Source organism: Myotis davidii, unplaced genomic scaffold (genome assembly GCF_000327345.1).
Source record: "Myotis davidii unplaced genomic scaffold, ASM32734v1 scaffold1466, whole genome shotgun sequence".
Taxonomy (NCBI): Eukaryota; Metazoa; Chordata; class Mammalia; order Chiroptera; family Vespertilionidae; genus Myotis; species Myotis davidii.
Window position 1 is genome coordinate 270,782 of NW_006297384.1, and position 7,554 is coordinate 278,335.

The following is a 7,554-nucleotide window of genomic DNA, read 5'->3' on the forward strand; positions in this document are numbered from 1 at the left end:
ACTGGATGGCAGTTCTAAGAATCTTTACGGGGCACCAGAATTCCTCTGCCTCAAAGTCGATGGAAGCAAGAAGTAAAGCCGCATGTCCCAGCTCCATGACAAGGCCTCTGCCAGTGTCTGGGATGATATTGTATTGAACTGGTTTTCTTTTGGTTTTTTAATTAAATCTTTATTGTTGAAAGTATTATGTCCCCTTTCTTCCCCCAGTGACCCCCTTCTAGCTGGTTTGTGCCCCCCCCATGCCCCTGCCCCAGGCCTTCACCCCCTGCTGTCTGTGGCCGTGGGCCTTGCATAGATGGTTGCTCTCTTCCCACCCTCCCTCCCTCCCCTGCTGGAGCTTGGCTAGAGCAGGCCTGACCCCAGATAAGCCCTGGAAGGAAACTAGCTCCCCTGAGCCTCCATGGCCATCGGGAGAAACAGAGAGAATAGCCTAAGGGGCCTCGTGTGAAGGGAGACAGCACTCTGCAAGGCCGGCCCGGCTGGGGGTGAGTGGTAGTTTCTCTGTCTCTTCCTCCCTCTCCTCTCCCCACCTGTCATCAGTGACCCACATGCCTCCCTCTCGGATCCTCACTCGATCTTCATAGCACAGTGAGGAGGAAGTATGATGGCCCCTCTTTTACAGATGGGCACCTGCAACCCAGGGGCTGAGTAAGTCACCTGCTGTGAGACTGGTAGAATGGAAAATGCCCGTGAATCAGTATGACACACGCAGGCCTTCGGTCAGAGCTTGCTGACCCTAGAAGGACAGCCTTTCAGGCAAATGCTGAGAAAGACCACATTTCTTTTATCTAGAATTGAAGCACGTTTAGTGTCTAAGTCTTTGGTGGGCTCCCAGAACTGGGAAGATGGGACCGGCCATCACCTTTAGGCTTCCGCAGGAACAGCTATTTTTAACCGCTTTGTGTATGTTTGGGCTCCACACGTCGCCCCCACCCACTTCCTGTGAATCAAGTTGAACAAAAGAGCGCCGGAAGGAGTTTAGTGTGGTAAATGTTTCCCTCCACGTCCCCCGTGGTTCAGGGTTCAGGATCTGGAAGAGGAGCTGCACACAAATGAAAGAGAAAAGACAAGAGATAATTTGGGAATATTGGGGGGCCAGGAGGACAAGTCCAACTCAAGAGGAAAGACTTCCACCGGTGGTCAGGACGCATTGACCTTTTATAGTCAGAGGTAAACAAGGTAGTGATTACCATAGTTACACAGTTCTTGTGAGTTTCACTTGTTTTGACCATAGTTACACTTCCTACACTTCCCTCAGCCCATTAGCTTCCCAGATAAGATCTGGGGAGTGTTATAAGGTCAGGCCTAATTATGCTATGAGGACTGTGCCCTCTAAGCTGGGACTTGTTTGTGACTTTGCCAACAGGTCAGTCCGAGGTTTAACACTATATCAGTTCCCCACAGTTTAGGGATTGGAGTGTCTCGGTGGCTGTCTCGTGGCACCCTTCTGTCCCTGCTTGGTGCACAGCCTGTGGTCTGGGGTTGGAGGGCAGCCTTTCTCATGTCCAGTGAGAAGCTCTGAGGGGTCTATGGTCAGGGCAGGCCCACGCCTGTCAAGGTGATTGGCACAGGAGCCCACCTATGGTGATTGGGACGAGCCCAGAGGGCAGGTGCTTCTCTGGCCCCAGGATTGCTTCTGCAAGAGGAATGAGGCCCAGTTCAAACCAGTGCACTGGTGGTTTGGTTGAGGAGGGATTGCTTGCCTTTCAGAGAATTACTCACACACATGATATCTTCGGCCCTGGACGGGTAGATCAGCTGGTTAGACCACAACCATCTTCCCAAAAGCAAGGTTGGGGGTTAGATCCCCAGTCAGGGCACATACAAGAAGCAACCAGTGAATACATAACTAAGTGGAACAACAAATCAATCTCTCTCTCCTGCTATTACTCTCTCTCTCTCTCTCTCTCTCTCTCTCTCTCTCTCCCTTCCTCTCTCTCTCTAAAAATCCTATCTAATAAAGAAAGAATATGCTAATTGACCCTCATGCCATCGCAAAGATAGTGGCTCCCACAGCCAATAAGGAGGGAATATGCTAATTGAATGCCCCACCCTCAAAGATGGCAGCACACCCCCACAGTCACAAGATGGCCACCCCCACGTCATCACAAAATGGCTGCCACAAGATGGCCACCCCCACGATGTCACAAGAAGGCCAATAGGGGAGGGTAGTTGGGGGCTACCAGGCCTGCAGGCGAGGGCAGTTGGGGGAGACCAGGCCAGCAGGGGAGGGCAGTTGGGGGCGATCAGGCTGGCAGGGGAGTGGTTAGGGGATGATCAGGCTACAGCAGGAAGCAGTTTGGGCAATCAGGCAGGCAAGCAGGTGAGCAGTTGGGAGCCAGCAGTCTCGGATTGTGAGAGGATGTCTAAACCGGCAGTTGGACATCTCCCAAGGGTCCCAAATTGGAGAGGATGCAGGCTGGGCTGAGGGACACCCGCCCCTAGTGCACAAATTTTATGCACTGGGTCTCTAGTTAATAAATAAAAATTAAAGAAAACTGTTCTCTTCCTGGACACTGGGTACCTGAGTATGACCTCTGATGGTCTGAGCCATTCTGCTCCATGGGAGAGGACCATCTGAAAACAAAGCCAAATGCAGCTGTACAAAGACATGAAAGGGAGGGACACTGTTAAGTGACACCGGCACCTGAGGACCCAGATACATGAGCTCATCAATCTCCTGTTGAAGTTCAAGCCATTTCAGGAGGGTTGTCAGTGACTCACAACAGAAAACACTCTAACATTCATGGTGACCTAGGCGGTTTGGCACAGTGGATAGCATGTTGGCCTGGGGACTGAAGCGTCCCAGGTTCGATTCCAGTCAAGGGCATGTACCTCGGCTGCAGGCTCAATCCCAGCCCTGGTCGGGCATGTACAGGAACAACCAATTGATGTGTCTCTCTCACATCAATGGTTCTCTCTCTCTCCCTCTCTCTTCCACTCTCTTAAAAAAATCAATGGAAGAATATCCTTAGGTGAATATTAACAAAAAACAAAATAATATTCCCATGATTATGAGACTCCTTATAATTTTCATTGGTCATTCACAGTGGTTAGAAATAGTTGCACAAATGATTCATGCAAAGAGCTTCTTTGTTTGAAAGTTCAGCTCCACCTTGAGCAGGACCCAAGCAGGGTCATAACTTAATGTTTGATGACTTTGACACAGAATTCTATCCGTCACTAAAAGGATTTTAACTGGACTCCTCTTGTAGGTATAGCTCAGGTTTCTTAATAAAAAGATGGAGTTTACCTAATGTTAAAATTGTTGTACCAGGCAGCCAGAGATATAGTCAGACCATTTAAAAAATTATCGAAAATGTGCTCAGAGGGCAACAATCCTAAGATTAGTTATTACTTCCATTGTCCTTTCTCGAGAGCTTTTAGGAATTTTGTTTTGCCTTCACAAACTCAGTACCAATCTTCTCTAGAAATAACTATAAAAAATAAAGAGGCCTATTAGTTGGAGAGCTCTCCATTAGAACAGTGGGCATACATTGCTGTGGTGAAAAAAACAACAATAACATACAAGTTTTTAAGTAAATAGTTAGAAATTTAAAACATCTATCTTCTCTCCCTTTCATAGGAAATAAAAGATGAGGGAACAAATCCTAAACCCATCAATGAGCTTGCATGTTGTCAATAACGAATCAGCTGAACTGCCTCTACTCTGTGAATCACTCTTGGGAGGGAGAAAAAACTGACTTAAGTAGCTTTACAGACGTTGCTTAATAATTTTTTAAAAATATATTCTTATTGATTTCAGAGAGGAAGGGAGAGGGAGAGAGAGATAGAAACATCAGTGAGAGAGAATCATCCATCAGCTGCCTCCTGTATGCCTCCTACTGGGGATTGAATCCAGGCATGTGTCCTGTCCAGAAATCAAACCTTGACCTCTTGCTTCATAGGTCAATACTCAACCACTGAGCAACACTGGCCTTGCAAGTTGCTTAGTAATTAATTCACCTTCTCAGAAAAGGCCAGAGTGCTCAGTGAGTGAGATAAATATCAGGACAATGAAACTGAATTACACATGGCTGATTTGAGATATTCTGATGAATCTCTTAGCTTGGTCCTCTTTTCTCTATGAAATTGGGTTAGTAATCCTAACAGGGAACTCTGGCTTGCATTTGAGTCCTGTTATTACATTTCATTTCTGTCTGATGAAAGGGTTACACAAAGGGTGACAGCTCAGGCCTAGAGCTCCGGCACATTACTCAGAGGAGAAAAAGTCATTTTAAGGATGAACAGATGTCATAGAAACTCTGTGATGCCCTCCCGTAGCTGGGTGAACATGCTTGGGTTGTAATTGAGCTCCGAGCCTCCTGCACTGAACTGTTCAGTACAGTTAAAACCGAGGTTGAAAGGCAGTGTGTGTGGCAGTAAGCAGGGACCGGAGTCCGGGGTTCCTGAGTCTTAGTTTCATACTCCTGGTTAGACACTGCTTGGCCCATAGAATAAGAAATAGAATAAAAAAATGTATTTCAAACATCAGAAGACTATTTGGGTTATGTCATAATTCTTAACTTGGAGGTTTCAGTATATGTACAGCATCTAGAATAGTTCTGTTGATATAATAAACCCTTGAGAGGATCTTCCCAAACAAATTAATTAGAATAACACTGGAATACATCATATTTACTTATTTAATACTAGAGGCCCAGTGCACGACCGACATTCATGCACTGACGGGGGGAGGGGGAGGGACGGTCCCTCAGTTCAGTCTGCACCCCTCACAGTCTGGGAGCCCTCAGGGGATGTCCTGCTGATGGCTGTCTCCTGCCACTGCCGCTGCGCTCGCCCATGGCCGGCTTCTGGCTGAGTGACACTCCCCCTGTGGGAGCGCACTGACCACCAAGGGGCAGCTCCTGTGTTGAGCGTCTTCCCCCTGATGGTCAGTGTGCATCATAGTGACTGATCATTCTGCCATTTGGTCAATTTGCATATTAGCCTTTTATTATATAGGATTATATAGGATTCTCTGCCAATTTTCATCAAAGATTTGGTTAGGTTTTAAAAATACATACAATGGAAGGAAACGAAAATAAATAAAGGAGAGCATTCAGGCCAGAGGAAAGTGTGGGTAGGAAAGTAATGAATCTATGGTAAAACTGATAGATGGATTTCCAAAGGTCCGCTAGCTGGAGGCCGCCCACAGCTGGCTCCTCACTTCAAGCAGCAGTGCAGGGGGCGGGGCCAGCGCAGAGCGGGCTGGAGCAGCGGCAAGCTCAGTGCCCTGAGACCGGCAACTCAGGAGAATCTCAGCCTTTTGGACCCAGAGACCTGGGAATAACTTCTGATGGGTCCTCACCGTCAGCATTGCCGGTTTATGTGCACATTCATGGGACACGTGGCTATGCCATCCTGTAAAGTCAGGCCACGGTATGTTTAGCAACAATCATTCCTAAGGGCCCAATGCCATAGACGTGATGTAAGCACACAGCTCCTGGGAAGGACCACTTGCTGCGAGGATGCAGGGAGCTCCCTTGGATCAGATGATTCTCGTGCCAGCTCCGCCTCTTCTGTAAAACAAGACAGTAGCCACCGTGGCACTGGCTGCACAGGCACCATTAGGTAAAGGCCTCAGCAGCATGGCACGTGGTAAGCTCACGGATGGTGGTTGTTATTTTTATTGCACCGCTTGGTCCAAGGAAGCACTTGGAACTGGCAGTGCTCTAGCCGTCCATCAGGTGTCTCAGAAGCACCGCCCTCACCGCCAGGCTTTCACTGAGGAGCGGAGCTGCCAGAGAAGGTGGAAGCTGTGGTTGTGCCAGGAGCCTGCGTGCAGGCAGGGGGCTGGTTCCCGAGGGAGGCAGAGAGCGGGAACTCTGTGGCTCAGACAGATGCCACAGGAGGGCCTCTGACGGGCCGGGACAAGGCTCCTCAGAAAACCATGTAAAGGTCAACAGAGACTGAGTCCCTGAGTTTTGGGCCACACATCATGACTACAAACCATTTGACCTGAAAATTTTTCCAGCAGAAGTTAGACCCGTGGCCACAGAACACCACAGGCACCGTGGGCACTACGCCTGGACCCGGCTGCCGAGCCCAGCACAGCCTCCGCGCCCGCAGGCGCCACGTGTCTCGGCCGCTGTGCATCTTGCTTGTGGGCGGCATACACCACTTCTGTGTTTCTTTGGAAGATAGAAATGTTTAATGAGTTTGGGGTTGATTCCAGAGACTTCTGAGGAGGGTGAGGAGATGCTGGGGTGCCCAGGCCTTCAGGAGGAAAGCATAGGCTCTTGCTGTTGGGTTTTAACCACAAGCTTCGCAATTGAAAAAAGATGTCGTTCCCAGCAGCCCCCGAGGCCACCCTGGCCTGGGAACAGGGCTTCCGCCAGGACTCTCACCTCCTCTTTGCACAGCAACCACCACCATATTGGAGACAGCCCTGACTTGGGAGGACGGCTGCCTTCCTCCCCGGGTAAGCTGGGGGCACCTGCGGTCCTCTGTGGGTGTGTCTGTCTTGGTCCCTTACCAGGGGATGTGACCACTGACCCCCGTTTCCATCAGCACTTCCATGGTCGCCACTGGGCACGAAGCTCAGACACACGTTGCTCTGGTGGTTTGCACGCAGTGAGTAGATGTGTGTGGCTCCTCCCTTCCACGCGCTTCCCTATGCTTACAAGCATTTTGAGCCATCAAGTGTCGACAGGAGCTCAATCGTAAGAAACCACTAAACATAAAGACATGCTGACAGGAGAAACCAAGACATCATAGGTAAACACTGAAATTGCTGCCTCACACAACCACTTCAAAAATACAACTAAAAGACAAAACGGACATCATCCAGAACTACAGGAAGGCTGGCTGATGGAAATTCTACACTAGAAGGAACGAGAAAAGCACACTGAGACTCAGAGGAGGTGCGGAAGTAAAGTGCAGAGGTGCAATGGCAGACGCAGAAAGGGCTGGAAACTGAGGACACGGTTGTCTTTTTTAATCAGGAGGGAGTCTCAAGCTCCTGACTGCTCTGCACTCCAGTTCAGGGTGAGTCTCTGGGGACCCAGACTCATACAGGGAGAAACTAGACTGTCTGGCATCGGTCAGAACTCGAGGGCGGCTTTCTCTCAGAGGTGCTTGCAGTGATTACTAGGACACTGAGATGCAGGGCCTCTTAGGGTAGGACTGAGGATCAGCCATAGCTGTTTGCTCCGCCCTGTTGATCCCCTGAGATCCTGCTCCACCCAAGCTGTGCATAGAGGCTTTTTCATATGAAAGGCCTGGCCCTTTGCAATCTGTAAATTACCTAACAAACTGCAGCTGGGTCAGAGAAACCCACAACATCCAAAAGAAGACCAAAGGCCCCACAACAGCTTGCATTGCTTCACAGTTGGGCTCCTGCTGGGTAGCCTCAGGCAGAGTCTAAATTAGCACCTTCTTAGATCCAAGAGCCAGTGTACCCAGTGGTCAGAGTGGGACAATCTGTCAAGTAAGACTCCCTCCACGTTCTGCGTGGAGTAGGGTTCGGTATCTGAAAGAGGAGCCACACAACAAATGAGCTGCACAAGAAATGAGAGAAAAAGACACGAGATAATCTTGCAATATTGGGGG